Source organism: Equus przewalskii, chromosome 8 (assembly GCF_037783145.1).
Source record: "Equus przewalskii isolate Varuska chromosome 8, EquPr2, whole genome shotgun sequence".
Taxonomy (NCBI): domain Eukaryota; kingdom Metazoa; phylum Chordata; class Mammalia; order Perissodactyla; family Equidae; genus Equus; species Equus przewalskii.
Window position 1 is genome coordinate 31,299,737 of NC_091838.1, and position 17,721 is coordinate 31,317,457.

Sequence of the window (17,721 nt, forward strand, 5' to 3'; positions counted from 1 at the left end):
CATACTGTGTTATTTTGGCTTTTACTACTATTTTACCAAAAGGCAACAAGGAATTTGCCAAGTAGCAAGCATGGGGAAGTTTCAAAGGCTCAGGAACCCCCCAGAAACAACTGGCCTGCGTTCTTCTGTGTGCCCAGCACTCTCCATGGATTAGCACATCTACTCCTCACAGAACTGAAGCAGATAGGGACTATCACGATTGGTCCTGTTTTTCAAGTGAGGAAAGCAACGTTTGCATAGCAGTTATCCCCTTACCTGTATTGTAATGTAAAATAATCAGGCCTTACTTCTCACAGCATTTTCTTTGAGTCCCTTGTAAAAGATCTGAAGGTTTCTCTACCATGAAACTATTTCTTCTTTGATTCCTGAAGTTCAAGTCTCCTCTCACTGCCCCATTAAGCATTCTCTTAATATCTTCTACCTTCTCTGTGTGAGCCAAAGAGGAAATAGCACTTACTGAGCATTGTGCTAGTTGCTTTACATAAATTTTCTTATTTAATCCTCATAAACTGAGGACGTATTTCCCCCCAGTTCATGGAAGAAGAAAGTGACACTCTGAGACATTAAACAGTTTCCCTGAGTCCTGAGGGAGCCAGCGCAGAGCAGTGAGGATTGTGTCCCACACTTTTGCATCTTTCCACGCTGCCTACCTTTCAGGAAAGTAGTTCATGATAAATGATGCAGCCCACAAGACAAGATCAGTAGAGGAAAAGAAGGCAAACAGCCCCCGTAAATTCAGAAAATGAGGCCAGTTGCACAGGGACCAAACTCTAGAGGCCTGGACTGAGCAGGAAGAGAAATAAGGTCCAGGTATGAATACAGATGTCATGGCCCTGATTCTCATGGCACTTGCAGGGCCAAGCTGGGGGACTGTTGCACCTGAATGCACTGCACAGTTCGTGCTGGAGCTGAGTGCATCAGTTGGTAGTCATTTTTTTTCCATTCCTGTCTTGCAGGTCACTTCAATGTACCCTTCAGATGCACTTTCCACCCCTCTCCACCCTCCCATCAGCGCTGCACTACTTCCAGGAGCTGTTGAGTCCCAGCAGGAGATGAGACAAGCAGAAAGAAGTTGAGCTTTTATTCCTGGGCCCCTCCCCAGCCTGCCAGTGGGGTCTCCCCACTTAGGTTCCAGCTCCCTTTCACACAACTGGCTGTGTACACTTTCCCTTCAAGGCTGGGTGCAGCCCTGCTGGTTGCTGCTACCCAGCCCACTCCTTTGTAAGCAGCCCTTTATTCAACCTTCCCAAAAGGATCCTCACTGGAGCATGTCATCTGATACCTACTGATTCCCTGACTGACACACACACACTACTGAAAAACCAGTTTGAGGAATATTTCTACTGCAGATTCCTAATTTAAGAAATTATAGAAAATATACAAAAATTCTTTTTAAAAATATAATAAATTATTTATTGTTGCTGTTACTGTCCTCAAGTTGATTCTGACTCTAAGCAACCCAGTGTCCAAGACAGCAGAACCCTGCCCGGTCTTTTTGCTCCATCCTCTCACCTTCCAGCACTACGGCGGACGATGCTCCACTGTTATTCATAGGGTTTTCATGGCCAGGGTTTTTGGAAGTGGGTGGCCAGGTCCTTCTTCCTAGTCTGTCTTAGTCTGGAAGCTCCACTGAAACCTGTCCACCATGGGTGACCCTGCTGGTATCTGAAATACCAGTGGCATAGCTTACAGCATCACAGCAACACTCAGCCACAACAGTATGAAGACTGACAGACTTAGTGTGGTTCCCTGACCACCCGGTAATGAACCTGAGCTACTGTGGTGAGAGTGCCGAATCTTAACCACTAGATCATTCTGAACTGAGTGGGTCAGCTGGTAGTCATTTTTTTCCATTCCTGTCTCACAGGTCACTTCACAGGGCTAGCATAAGAAATTATACTTTTACAGAAAACCATATCCATTTAAAATTAATTTTTGAACGATCAAAGTGATGTATTTACATAACATTAAAAAGCCCAACCGTTTGCCCCTGCCCATCCCCGCTTCCCCACTCCTCGGCATCCTTCTCAAAAGCTACCACATTCAATTCAGTTAGCTGCTCCCTCAACATTTACCTCCATATTTCTAGTTTTAGAGATTGTCTAAAATGTCTGTTTTATTTGTTTAGATAAGGTCTACTGACAGCTGGATGTGAAGGGCCGTGATTTAGTCGCTTTCTTGGCTCCTCCTATTTTCCTCCCACTTTCTTCCCAGTATCAGCACGTCACAATGCTTCGTTATTAATGCTATATGTAAATACTATTGACCTCCTGTAAGTATTTTTTCACTGTGGAGTCAATCAGTGTACTATAAATACATTTTTTTCTGTACAATTATATTAGTTGACAATTTTTTTCATTAGCTTGATTTTTCTATGTCCCTACCACTAAGTCTTCTTAAACTTCCCAACAGTATCATTTAAACACTCTGAGCACGATTTTCCACATACTCCAACACATCCAGTGGTTTATCAGTACCAGTTGTATTTTCCCCTGGAGGCCCCCATTCTTAGGCTCTGATAGAAAATGGGTACAGAACTCTGCCACACAAGTGTCTCTCTGGGACTTCCATTTCCCTCTTCTCTGCGTCACATCACCTGTTCTCCAGAACCTGCGTCTGACTCTATATTGATTTATACCTTTGCATTGGGAGAATACACCTTCTTTTCTGTGGAAGTGTATTTGAGTGGTAAACTTTCTGAGAACTCTAAGGGGTCTGCTCTACCCTGATGGGGTGGATTGATTTTTCTTTGTAACTTAAGAGGTCTATCTCTGTTGTCTTTCTCAATTCCAGTGAGACCGAGCAGTATCAGAGCATTCTGATCTTTTGCCTTTGCTTTAAGCATTTATTTTAACCTCGTTGTCTTGGAAAGTCAGGTTAGTGGGAGGAGAGGCATTTAACCCAGAAACAGTTTTTTGAAAAACAACTGCACTTAAAAAAGTCTTTTCTCTCCTCCACTTTTTCTCTTTTAATGAAATTCTTTAAAAGACATTAGAACTCATGGACTATTTTTCTTATCTTTCCTCACTCATCTTTCATTTTGTTATGATTTTATTTCATTTCTTCTGTTAGGTTTTCTCCATTCTATCTTCCAAATCTTCAACTGAGTTTTTTAGTTTCAGTTCTCATATATTTTATTATCCAGAATTCTTTCTTGTTCCCTCTTTGTGCCTTCTGACATTTTTTCTTGAATAAAATGTCGTGTCTTATTTCTCTGAGGGTATTAAGTATAGTTTCATTGTTTTATTCTAATATCTTTATTATCATTTTCCCACTGAGTTTCTTTATTTTTTTCAATTTTGTTTCTTCCCTTTTTTTAATCATTGACTTTATAACTTTATTACTGGCGAATGTTGGCTGTTAATTCATAATTAAGAATGAGACATTTAAAAACCTAATGGAACCTCTTCGTGCTGGGCAGGACTTGTAAATGATGGCCTTCCTTGAAGATGAATCGGCTGGGGAGCTGGTGGCCTCCCAGGTCCCTTTTCTGGGATGTTTTCTCTGAGGCTGTTTCGTTTCTCCAGAGAAGAGTCACCCACTGTCCTATCTGCAAGGCACTACCAGGAGCCAGTAGGGGGAGGAGTATGAACATCAAACCTTTCACCTGTAGAATTTCTCTCAGTTCTGATTTCTTCAAATCATCTCCAGTCACCCTTTGCCGAGCCTGGTGAGTTTGGGTCCAATGTGGTTCATTTTTACCAGAGAATAAACCTCTTGTGTCCTTGTGGGAAAGGGTGCCTGTGGAGCAGAGCAGAGGAGCAGCAGAGTCCAGGGTCCAGCTGTTACATCCACTCCAGATGCTCCTCTTGCTTGAATCTCCAGCCTTCCTCCTCCCTGGGGACCTCCTCCTCACCAGGAATCTCCTCCTTTGAGGCAGGGCGGACCTGTGCTCAGCAGCGGCCTCTCCACGGGCACTGCTGGTTCTGTGTCTGCTCTGCGAGCTCCGATTCAGCTCCCTCTGCTCTCTGTGATACACAAATGTTTTCACCACTCATCACTCATTCTCCTGAGGAAGAATAGACTAAAAGCATCCTTCATTAACTCTGACTTGGTGGACTTACGCCTTTCTGTTTTTTCCTTCATTCTGGTGTGGAAGAAACCAAAGTGCACCTTCACCTGATAGCGGCTAATGATGATTATTGTCCGAAAGCTTTGTCTTCCATTTCAAACTTTTTCTTTTATTTCTGGGTAAAGAGAAGGAATCTATGAATCTTGTCTTCAATTCAAGTGAAAATATTAGAATTTAATGTGATTCACATGGATATTTTTGTTGCATGGTCTTCTTTATTATTCTCAGGGGTTAGATAATTACTTTTCCTTTTTTGTTTCATAGCACACCTTTGCATTGAGCCATTCTTCAAGATAGTGGGGGGGCAGGGGGGAACATCCAGAGAGGAAGCCGTGCTTAGCCAAAGGCCAGTACTCAATATTTTGACTGAACACATAGGAGAGACTGTAGGGCTGTCACAAAGGAGAACCAAAAGCTGGCGGGAACAGTAAATGAAACTTTCGTACTTATGTCTGATTATGAATAGCACTGCCATTTCCTTGGCTAAGGACTTCCCTGGACCCTAAGCTGTTAGATATTTGTGGAAATCTATTCACCAGGATGCGTGTGGCTTTACTGACACAATTCCATATTAACCCGCTTTAATGACAGCTCAACGTCCCTAAAAGACACTGAAAATTTTCCAAGAAATTATTCATCTCCAGCTTGAAGCCAGCTGGAGAATGCCCTAAAACAAAACCAACCAAAGAATGACAACAACAAAAATCTTGTCTCTTAACTACTCAACATTTATTCATGTTCTCATCGTTCACAAAACACATGAACATCTTGTGAAAAAAGATATTCATATAATGAACAAGACATATAACTGGAGTTTAGACAGGGCAGGGATCATACCTTATCTTTGGCCATATTTTAGCTGAGTGAGGTACCCCACCCTTGAGCCTCAATTTCCTCTGCAAAACAGAATAGTAAGCTAAGAGACCAAAGCATTGAGAAGATAGAATGAAAACAGCCTAGAAGCACAAAGCCCAGCTATAATATCTTTGATGATGTGATGCCTAATTTTATGAATCAACTTGGCTGGGCCATAGGCTGCCCAAATATTTGTTCAAACATTATTCTGGGTGTGTCTGTGAGGGTGTTTTGGGATGAAATTAACATTTAAATGAGTAGACTGAATAAAGCAGACAGCCCTCCCCAGTGTGGTTGGGCTTCATCCAATCAGCAGAAGGCCTGACTAGAACAAAAGGCTGACCCTCCCCAAAGTAAGAAAGAATTCTCATGCCATTTGCAACAACATGGAGGGACCTTGAGGGTATTATGCTAAGAGAAATAAGCCAGACAAAGACAAACCCCATATGATTTCATTCATATGTGAGAGATAAAAAAAATACACAGATAAGGAGAACAGATTAGTGGTTACCAGAGGAGAAGGGGGTGGGGGGAGATGAAAGGGGTAAACGGGCACATATGTATGGTGATAGGTAAAAACTAGACTATTGGGGGTGAACACAATGCAGTCTTTACAGAAACATATATAATAATGTACATCTGAAATTTACACAATGCTATAAGCCAATACGACCTCAATAAAATAATTTAAGGGAAAAAAAGAATTCTCCTGCCTCTCGGTCTTCACACTGGAACGTTAGTTCTTCCTGGTTCCAAAGCAGCTTCCAGCCTTCAGACTTGAATTGGGACATCAGCTACCAGCTCTGCATATTTCAGACTTGCCAGCCTCCATAATCCTGTGAGCCAATTCCTTATGATAAATTTCTTTCTCTCTATTTATATACATCCTATTGGTTCTGTTTCTCTGGAGAACCCTGACCAATACACATGGTTATTAGTATTAACCACTCCCCTCCCTTGTGTCTTGACCACTGTCACTGAGTGCTCCACCACATGGGCAGTGTGAGTAAGTGACCACAACCGAGGGCGTTGACCACAGCTACACATTGGAATCCCCAGGGCAGCTTCACAAAGTACGCATATCGTGGTCTCTCAGAATCTCCAGGGGTGGGCCTGAGCATTGGAGGTGGATAGCCCTTGTTATAGAACACCACCTGAAAAATTTCACAGGATAACATGACCTAGGAAGTCTTGGATATCATTAACTCAGCAAACATTGCAGGCCCTACTCTTTCCATGGTACCTGACACATAGTAAGTATTCTTTCATTTAACAAAAATGCGTTGATCGCCTTGTGTGTGGCAGTCCCTGTCATAGCTTCTGGGAAACATCTGCCTAAAGACAGAGGCCCTTCTCTCATGGGGCTCATGCTGTGGTGGGAGATGGAGGGAGCAAGCATGTCAGATGGCCAACAGTGAGTGGAATGGAGGGGGCTGATTAGGGAGGGTGTTAGGGAAGGGGTTGCTGGTAAGGTAGCATTTCATCAGAGTCTAAAAGGAATAAGAGAACTAGTCAGCGGAAGATGAGAAGAAAAGCAGAGGAACTCGCAAGTACCAAGGCCTTGATGTGGGAACATGGTTGGGCGGTTCAAGGAACAAGGAGGAGGCCAAGAGGCATGGGACATGAGACTGGTGGAGAGCCATCGACAGCCAAGGGCCAACTCAGGGGGAATGCGCAGGTCATGGTAAGAGCTTAGGATTTTACTCCAAGTGAGAACAGGAAGCGTCTGGAGGGTTTGAGCAGAAGCGGGATATTGTCTTATTTGGGTCACTCAGTCCCTTGATGAATATTAACCTAAAGGAAGAGAAGGCAAAAATAGTTATTATAATCATTATTATATTGTCATCATTATTATAAATATTGCCATTAACATTATAGTCATTACTGCTAAAATAAAGAACTACATTTGGCATACAGAAGAGTAACTGGACCACAAAAAAATAAAAAATAAAAAATAAATTGTAACTATGTAGAGTGATGGATGTGTTAACTGACCTAATAACCTTATTGTGTTAATCATTTCACAATATATGCATACATCAAATCATTAAGTGGTACACCTTAAACTTATACAATGTTATATGTCAATTACATCTCAATAAAGCTAGAAAATAAAAGAAAAGAAAATAAAGGTTTGAAAAATTACATAAATAAATAAACGATTTAAGAAGAGTACCTGGAATGGGAAGGTCTGAGCCAGCGCTTCTCCACTTGAGTAGAGAGCAGAATCTCCTGGAGGCCCTGTTAAAACACAGATCCTGGGCCCCAGTCCCAGAGCTCTGACCCAGTCCACGTGGAGCGGGGGCAGGAATGTGGATTCTAACCAGCTCCCAGGGGCTGCTGCTGCTGGCCCCTCCACAAAGGGGAGCCTCATAGCAATAACACTCATCTACAGGTTGCCTCACTGCTTTTGCTGTACCTCACCTCCTGCTAGAGTTCATACACTTGTATTGATGGCAATTTTGGTTGCATTCTCTGTCAATGACTATATTTAATCTCTGCTTACATGTTGTAACTCATTCATTCAATAAATATTTGAGAGTTTACTACATACTAGGCTCTGTGATAGGTGCTAGGAATGAAATTATAATTTCTTAAGATCAATCATAGAATCACAGAACGTCCTAGAAAAAAACACAAGAAAGCCTGTTTAGCTGAAGGTAATCATAAGGTGGTTGAAATATGAGTACTATTAAGTAAATACTTGATTGTAAGCAAACAATGATTGCTGATGGATAAAGATTACCTTATATTTTATAGTGCTTAGCACTTCAGAAAAAATCCACAATCTCATTTGATTCCTACAGTGTAGGAGAGATTAAGTTTATTTGTCAGATGAGGAAAAGGTGTAGAGAAGTAAACCAATTTCCTAAAGACACAAAGAAAAGCTGGAGGAGTCTGAACTGGGACCCAGGTGCCCTGGTCGACAATCAAGTATTATTTTCCCCTGTACATCGCTGCTCCTCTAGAACGACAGGAATGAGGACCAAGATTACATTTTAACGTAGAAAATGAAAGGCCAACTGAAATTGCAGATCAATACTATCAGTTACAGTTCCATTTTTTCCCTACAATTCCATTATATTCTCCCTCAAAAATCTCCCTTAAAATATCTCTTAAATATATATCCCTTACTATGTATACCCATTAAGACAAAGTAACGGGAACATTGGAGATTATTGCCAACCAAATAAAGTGAGGAGCCATTGTGTCTGTATAGGACATTGTCAACATTCAGATACATAGATTTCACACTTTAGGAAACAGTTGACTCTCTCTTTGAAATACACACTACGAACACTAAAATATTCTCATGGTGAGATTTTTTTTGTAGGCAAGGTTGGTTTGTAGGAAATATTTGTTAAAAGAATAAATGGGAGGTAAATAAACACCTTATATAGAATGCTTTGTTATCTGAAAAACAGTTTCAGTTCCTTTTTTTAAAAAAGTTGCTAGCAGGGGCTGACCCTGTGGCCTAGTGGTTAAGTTTGGTGTGCTCCACTTCTACAGCCTGGGGTCAGTTCCTGGGTGCAGAGCTACACCACGTGTCAGCAGCCATGTTGTGGTGGCGACCTCACATACAAAATAGAGGAAGATTGGCACAGATGTTAGCTCAGGGCAAATCTTCCTCAGGAAAAAAAATTAATTAAAAATTTTAAAGAATTGCTGTCACAGAAAGACTATAAAAAACTATATTTAGTAGTTTTATCATTGTGGTTTCACAGATGAGAAAGTCAAGGCTCAGGAGGGCTGGAAGACCATTCCCAGTCATGTGGGATCCATCTACTGTTAGACATTCATTGTTGTATGGTGGGTTGAGTGTAACTACTTGACCTTGACTAAAATCATGCTGAGATTAAAATATTTTCCCTTTAATGCAACCTTTCTTAAATGTGTTAGCTGGGATTCTCTCATTATAAGTAACAAGAATCCACTCTGCATAACAAGTAAAAAGGGATTTATTGCAAGGCCCTCAGGTGGTTCCTAGAGTGGAAGGGAAACTGCAGAACTAGGCTTTGGGCTGAGTGGAACCAAGGGCCGCTCTGGAGACCTGGGGAGCAGGGATGAGTGGACACCTGGATATCTGGGGACAGAGGCTGGGATGGATAGAGAGGGACTCCTTGACCTAGTAGGTCACCAATGATTGCGCAGAACTTCAAGGGGAAATCCCTAGATTTACAGTCCTAGTAAGACTGAGACAGCGTGGAGGAGTTAAATCCCCAATGCGAAATGTGGGTGCTGTAACCTAAGGGGGAACAGACACTGGGCAGGCAAAGTGACATCTGTCTACGCTTCCTGGTTCACAACTCTGGCTTGTTCTTGCTGATGCTGAATGCAAAGTCGTCCAAGCTAATCTGTGCAATTTCCCAATGCATCTCATTCCTAACAAGTGGGAAAATATGGTTTAATAAATGTAGAGTTGGGTAAAATCCCAAAGAAGTTGGAATTTCCAAGCCAACAGGAATAATTCTTTTATAATTGTCGCAGTTTTCTCCAAGAGAATACAGCTATCAGAGCTGAATAGAACATTAGGAGCTCTGTAATTAATGGTCTGAATTAGGTTTGATTTTGCATTTAACCAAATTTCGAACGATTGAGGACCTCTGAGTTATAAATTCTGAGTTTAAAGGATAGAAGCCAGTCGTTTCATAGTGGAAATTATTTTGTACAAGTAAATCAAGGAAGTAGAATTTGGGTTTCTGGTTTGTCTCCCTAATCAGAAGTAAAATTGAAAATATGTTATTACAAAATGACAAGATGAGATTTTTCTCACCGTTTACTTGTACCTCATGTCCTGCTAGGGTTTATATACTTGATATTAATAGAGTATATCATAAATATTTTAGTTGTATTCTCTGTCAATTCCTATACTTAATCTCTGCTTACATGTTCCGTCATGCATTCAATAAATACTTGAGAGTTTACTAGATGCAAGGCTCTACGCTCGGTGCTGGGATACAAAGGCATAGAGACAAGTAGAACCTTGAAGAGGTCATAATCTGGCCAGTATGAGTGGAGAAGAACAATGCGTCTATGGATTGCCTCTTAGATAACAACGGTGCCCCAAGGTAAACGTGATTATTCCCATTGCAGAGAAGAGTTGTACCCAGAGATGACAGAGCTGAACGTGGCTATGCTAGAATTCAAACCTTGTGCTCCAAATCATGTGCTATTTTAATAAGACAATGCTTCCTCAGAGGAGCTAGAAATGTACATGGTGCACCGGATCTGATAAACACTCTAAGAGGTTGTACACTCAGCTATGGGACCACAGAAGAGTGCACGATTCATTCTACCTGGAGACATAGTGATATTTTGACTTGTTCCTTGCAGGATATGTAACATTGTGCCAAGTAAAGAAGGGAAGAAAAGATATTTCATAAAGAAAAAAAATACATCAAAAAGAACAGAGACTTAAAATGCACAGATTTTTCATGAAATGATAAATACCCACATGGTAGGCTTTATGCTGAAAGCTGAGCCTGAAGATGATGCTGAAAAGCCCAGCCAGAGCCAGTCACGAAGGTCACAAAAACCAACAAAATTAGTTTTGTGTTCCTTGCTTGCTAGCTTGTTTTTTAAGCAGAAATGTGATCAGAGCTGTGCTTTATAAAAATGCTATCCCCGGCCCTGTGGAGAACAGACAGAAAGAAAAGAAGCTGGAGTGAAGAGGAGCAGAGTAAGGAGAGACTGAATGTCGGAGGCACTGAGGGGGAAAGCAGGAAACCCATCAGAGCCACGGCAGAGGCAGAGCACCTCAGGGCTCCGCCCGGGGCCTGAGGAAGGTGGGTGGGTGGTAAAGCCACGCATTCCTGGACTACCAGGAATACTGCATAAGGGAAAAGCAAGTTCTCATTCAAGTTATGCTTGCTCAATATACTCAGTATCCTCAAAATACTGATGACTGGCTGAATGTGGCCAATTTGACAGGAACCATAAACTGATGTTTCCATTTTCCCAATGTGGAAGATATAGAAATATAGGCCTGGGAGGTCTATATATATAGTTAGATATTAGTTATAATTAATTATCTTAATTCAGAATACAAAGTGAGTACATTCTTAATATTGACAGTGAAAAATATCAATCAAGTACAAACTTCCATGTATTAATGATACAATTATCACAACAGATGCAAAAATAGTGCACCGAATTTTATAATTTTCTTTCTTTTAATTCTAATTTTTAGATGTAACCTTATAGTTTTTAGGAAAAAAAATATATATATATATATTACAGAGTGGTATGTATATATATATTTTTTCCGAATCATATTTAATTCAATGAAAATATAAGGCAACCTACTATCTTACCCAAAATCTTAGAATAGACTTAACAGAGAAAAGGAATGCTAAAGGAAGATGGCGTTGCTCAGAGCTGAGCCCTTCCAGGGCCACTGGAGAACAGAGAAAGCAGAAGCCAAGAAACAAAGGAGAGGATGACAACATGAAAAAGATGCATTTTAGGAATACATATTTAGGTATCTGCCCTTTCAGAAATATTTTCACCAAATATATTTTTCACCAAATATGTTTTTCACATGTAAACTATCTTTCCTAAGATTGGTCATATGCTAGATATCCCAAATCCTGAGTCCTGAGTAGAATATTACAATGTATGGTCAGTAACAGAAACTCAAAATCACATTGATGTGGTGAAAACATGATAGAAATATTTAACTATCATTAACAGTGCTTAAATTAGATTGACACATTCCATTCATTTGCCATCAGACAGAATCTTTCTCTTCCCACTTCCTGTCAACAAAATCACAACTCTAAATCCATTACTCTCTAGGAAAATATCTGAGGGTATTTTTCCTTACGGAAGTATGTTGACATCTGTTAAATATGGTGGTAAGTTCCTAATATGTTTTTTTACTGTTTTTTGAATATTTTAAATATGCAATAATTACTTTTTAAATGACGAATATTAAAAAGGAACATTTGGTGCAGAATGATATAAAAATTTTGGAGAAAGAAGTTGTCAGAAGATCTTCACTTTGGTCCTTTTAGTGTCCTGCCCCTAGACTGGCACAACAGGCAGAGACGTTCTGTGACAGTGCAGCCTGGCACAAACCCGGTTTCTCTAAACGCTCCTGCAATTCCAGAAAGGAGGACAAGCCTTATTAAGACTTGACGCGTCTGACTTGTGAGATACTCTTCTATTTGTTTGCTTGAACGGACAGCACAGGGTATCCTGGGCGAGGGGCTTTACCTTTTACTGAACTAAAGTGATGACGAGGCAAAACACAATCTTTTGTCTTACTTCTACAGTGTAAAGTCGAATGCCTTATTAGAGTCCTTTCCTCTTTTTCTTTTTTTTACTGTTCAAGCGAATATGATCAAGTGCATTGAAGATGTCAGAGGGACTCAAGAAAACCTATTAAAGGGGAATACGTTTTATTTTCAAAACTTTGGTTGAATTTTTTCTAGAAATAAACATTAAATAAACCATATACAAAAATCTGGGTTGTTATTTTTCAGTCTGTATTCTGTAATATTCATTAAGATGTAATGCAAGATGCCTTGACAATCTGATCAGCAGAAAGAAGCAGTATTTGAAGCCATTTAATGAAAGATCAGTGCATAGCTTTAAGTTCTTCTTAAAGATATAAAAGTACTCTACTGTAAAATAAATTATCCACCAAGCATCCCACGTGGTCTTTTTTAAATAAAAGACAGATCATGGTACTCCTCTGTTCAAACCCTGGAATGGCTTCCTAGCCCCTCAGAGTAATTGCCAAAGTCCTTAGAAACACACCCCTGACATCCGGAAGCTGGTCCCACACTCACAGATAAGCCTGAGTGTTCTCCTGTTGAACACAAACCATTTCACAGAACACCAACATCAGACAGGGCCATTGTGTGACCAGGATCCATCAAGACGACAGCAAGACCACTCTGTCATCATGTCCAAGCACAATCAAACAGCAACATGTTCAAACCACAAAATGACCAAACATCCCCCTCTCCTGGCTAGGATAGCTAACTGCGGCTTCTTTATAAATCACAGCTTTAGGCTCTCCTCTCATCCTATAAATAAGACAAGATTTATGAAGATATCCAATCATAGAGATGCCCCGGCTTCCTGACAGTATCAATCCTTAGCAAAACCCCCACTTATCTGAACTCTTCCCCAAAATCACCTAACACAAGCCTAAATCCTACAGTGGTTTCTTTCCAACACCCTCTTACTGGGGCATGCACGTGGGTGTGTCTTCTTCCAGGCTGCAGGGAGCAATGAATCCAACTTCTTCAACCACAGGTGTGCTCCTGGTGGGCTTTGGTATTTTGCCAACAGGATGTGGCTTTTTGCCTTATGCTATTAAATACAAAAATTCAAAAAATAGCTTCTAATAATTTTGTAACGTAATTTAATGAAATTTTGTAAAGTATTAAATTGAATATTTTTGGAAATAAGACCACAGACATCACATTGAAAACCTACAGTGTCATCCACTGAGACCTGCTTTGCAAGATGAAAGAGATTCCCCCACCTCAGGAAGTTGGGTGGTCACAACCCTGGTTCTTTAATGCACCAAACGATGGGTGATCTTACAACTAAGACCAGCTCCCAGAAATGCAGGGCACAGGGCCTGGAGCCTCAGGAGGGAGGAGAGGGCACCCTTGTGATCACAGCCTGGCAAACTTCAAAAAGCCTATTTAGAAAGAAGCACAATATCTAGACAAATAATATCTAGACAAATATTATATTTGTCTAGAAAACATAACATTGAAGATTATCATTTATTTTGCTGGGATTTTAACTTTCTTTTTCTAACAGTCAACGTGTAGCACTGAGTGATCATGAAGGAGCTTACATCTTTATTAACATATCTACAAAGATGTAGAGATTGGTCTTCGTGTTCTGGACAGCTATTTTGTAAATATTTGGCTCTCTGTGATGCCTCTACACTATTATTAGCGTCTCTTTCAAGACATTAGGCTGAGGCTATGAGGATATTAGGCCATGTTTATAAATGTAATATTATTTTCATATTTTTCAAATTTTTCTTATTGATAATCTCAATTTTTGTTTGATTTGTTGTCAGATCTAATTAGGTTTTTGTTGTTTTCCTGTTTCATTGTTTTTTCTTTTGTTCTGTAACGTAGCTGATGGAGGGCTTGTTTGGGTAGTTGTCTCTACCTATTCCATGTCTACGTAGCTCTTTCCTTCTGTCAGCTTATTAACAGGACAAAAAAACTTTTCTATAGAAATGGAAGGTTTACCTTAGTAATTTCAAGGATTTGTACCCTTAAAATTCTGCTTGCTGTAAGAAACTACATTTTAAGCACATTGGTTGTAGAAAATTGTTTTTGTTTAAAGTTGTAAACGACCTTTTTCACAGGACATTGATTTTAGCAGCTAGCTTCTCCTAATGAACTACAAAGGCCCCAAAGATTTTAAGTAGGCCATTAATTATATATGGAAGAGAGTGTTTTCTTATGAGTCAGAAACATCTAAAAGTTTTCATTTCTCCTTGAAAAAGTTACTATTCAATAAGATATGTAAGTACTTTAAGAAATTAATACACAATGAAAAAAATCTAAGTCTTTCACAAACTAATAGAGAACAAAAGGTAAAGAAGTATATAATCTCAGTAATCTAAATTTAAATTCATTCAACCTACTTTTCCTTCCCAAAAAGTGTGTTAAAATGCACTGCAGGAGGCTCTGGCTTCATCAGTTGTTTAGGAAATGAACACGGGAGAGCTGAGTCCTGACCAGGCCCTGTCACCCAGTGTTGTTGCATCTCAGTGCTGCTGGGGACAGAGTTTGAACAGGAGGTGGCTGAGCCCACAGAAGGGACCAGCAGGTGATGCCGCCTGGGGGGAGGAAATCTAGTTACTGCGAGGAGATTGGGTCAGGCCTGGAGCTGCCCCCTTCCAGGGTTGATGCTTGTTAGAAGAGCAGAGGACAGAATGTCACTACAACAGTAGAACTGAGTCAATTACAGCTAACACATCTTGAATCATTCCAGGGAACAGTTTGCAGGAATTAGAAGTGAAGTTGCTAAATGAGAACCTTCTGTTGTTAGTGCCCTCAAGTGGATTTTGACTCCTAGTGACCCTGTGTACAGCAGAGAGGAACCCTCCCTGGTCTTTTTCTCCATCCTCTCACCTTCCAGTGCTGTATCAGACAATACTCCTCTGCTATGCACAGGGTTTCCATGGTTAATTTTTTCAGAAGCGGTGGCTAGTTCCTTCTTCCTAGTCTGTCTTCGTCTAGAAGCTTCGCTGAAACCTGTCCACCATGGGTGACTCTGCTGGTATCTGAAATACCACTGATATAGCTTTCAGCGTCACGTAACCACCACCACAGGGTGACGACTGACAGATGGGTGGTGTGGTTCCCGGAATGGGAAATAAACACAGGCTGCAGTGGTGACAGCACTGAATCTTAACCACTAGACCACTAAGGCAGGCTAAATGAGAGCCAAGTACTTATAAATTTATTTATGAAGGAGACTCAAATGAAACACAGTCCATTCTTAGACCCAGGCAGGAGGGACCCAGGGCCTGCTCTCCTTGGGTGTCCCCTCCCCAGGCTCCAGGAATGAAGGACTCAGAACTCCTTTCCCAAGGTGCCTGTACCTGTTTACAGGGCCTTGCACTTCTCTTCCATGGGTCTATTTTCCAGAGGGTGGACCCGGATGCCATCTGTGTCCTCAGACCTGAGGGGTGGCCAAGCAGTGGATTTTGCCAGGGTCATGGACTCCAGGGGACAAGGGGAAATGCCCTCCCCCACCCCCATCACATTCCAGTGAGGCACTAGGAGGAGTGGCAGACCTGCAACTTCACACCTGACCCTACCCATCACTATAGGAAAAGATTTGGGGATAGGAGACACATCACTTAGTTTTTAGCTTGATTTATAACTTCTAATTCTTTATATATTTGTACTAATGCCCCTAGCCCCACAAAAGTAATGGGAATCATGATAGAATTTGTTTAGTATACTGGGTGTAATAATGAAAGCATGAAAGGAACACAGATAAGTGAAATGCAAACAGTGAAAATGTGTCAGTAGGTCAGACCGATCCAGGATGGAGGACGTTTGAGCCTACTGGCCCTAAATCTAGAGAGAAATCCAGGAATAGATCTGAGCAATTCAGCATCTACCCCAGTGTATTAGTTTGCTAGGGCTGTGGTAACAAAGTACCACATACTGAGTGGCTCACACAACAGAAATTTATTGCCACATGGTTCTAGAGGCTACAAGTCTGAGACCACCGCAGGTTTGGTTTCTCCTGAGGCATCTCACCTTGGCCTTGTAGAAGATAGCCTTCCCTCTGTGTCCTCACAGGGTCCTCCCTTGGTGTGTTCTGTGTCCTAACCTCATTTTTTTATAGGGACATCAGTCATATTGGTTTCCAGCCCACCCATATGACCTCATTTTATCTAAATTACCTCTTTTAAAGACCCTGCCTTTAAATAGGTCACATTCTGAGGTACCGGGCTTAGGACTTCAACATACGCATTTGATGGAACACAATTCAGCCCATACACTTAGCTTAGGGAAATTTTACCCTGGGCTGTGTGAAACCTTCCGTTTTGATCCCGCATTCACCATGGGACTCTGTGAGCTGGACTTTTGTCTTCTGGTGTAAGTTCCTGGGGAGGAAAGAGCACCACGTGCAAATGACAGTTATCCTGCTAGGAAACCTCCCATCATAAAATAAAAGACTGCTATTTGGGTACCTTTCAAATAGCCTCTGAATTTTAATAGCATTCCTAGACCTGAAAGTCCCTGAATAAACTGAGAAAATCCATTTCCTGAAACTGAAGCTGAAAAGGGTACCCTAATCCCACGCCACGTAGTTGTGCCCCAAGCCGCTGAAGCGGGCGCCATCACTCGAATCCTTCTGCGAACCTCCGCCCCGCACCTGCAGGGGTTCAGGGCTGCCGCATGTCTGCCCTGTTGGTTGTCTGCAGGGGGTCCCCTGATCTTTTCCCTTCCCTACGCTCTCTGTAACCCCGTCAGTGATCCTGGGGCTTCAACTGCCCTCCGTCGCGGAATAAATTGCAGTGGAGAGGAGAGACGGAGAAAGAAGACAAAGGGAGGAAGAGACATCTCTGCCACAGCGGGCTTAGGGAGCACCTGGGCCCACGGATCAAGTTCAGGGGCCACCTGCATCCCTGAGGTTGAAGGACAAAGCTGCCTCTGGAGAGAAGAGTGAAGGGACACCGACATTGGAGTCTTCAGACCTGGGTGTAAAACCCACTCTGTCACTTACTACCTGTCCAGCCTCCGACTTGTCAGTGCGCATCTCTAACACAGGTTTACCATCTACAGCTGCGCTGTCCAGTACAGAGGCCACTAGCCACGGGTGGTTATTGAGCACTTGAAACGTGGCTGGTCCAAAGAGAAAGAAACTACAACTCTAGATACACAGCAGATTTCAAACACAGTACAAAACGGAATGTGAAATATCTCACTAACAATTTTGTGATGATTACTTTTGAAACTATAAGGTTTTGGAGATATTAGTTAAAAGTATATTATTAAAATTAATCTCACCTGTTTCTATTATTTTTCTTAATGTCACTACTAGCAAACTTAAAATTACCTCTCTGACTTGTGTCACATTTCTGTTGGACTTTGCGGATCTATAACCCAAGTTTGATGGCCATCTGTCCCGGTGCCCCCAGAACAGTCTTAAATTACATCTAGTGTCCTTATGGAATCATCCAGTTTGGCACTTTTCCCAGATCTTTTTTTAAATTTTAAACAAAGTGGTATTAATAGTCGCATTAAAATACGGGGGGGTATATGCCAGCTTCTGCCATG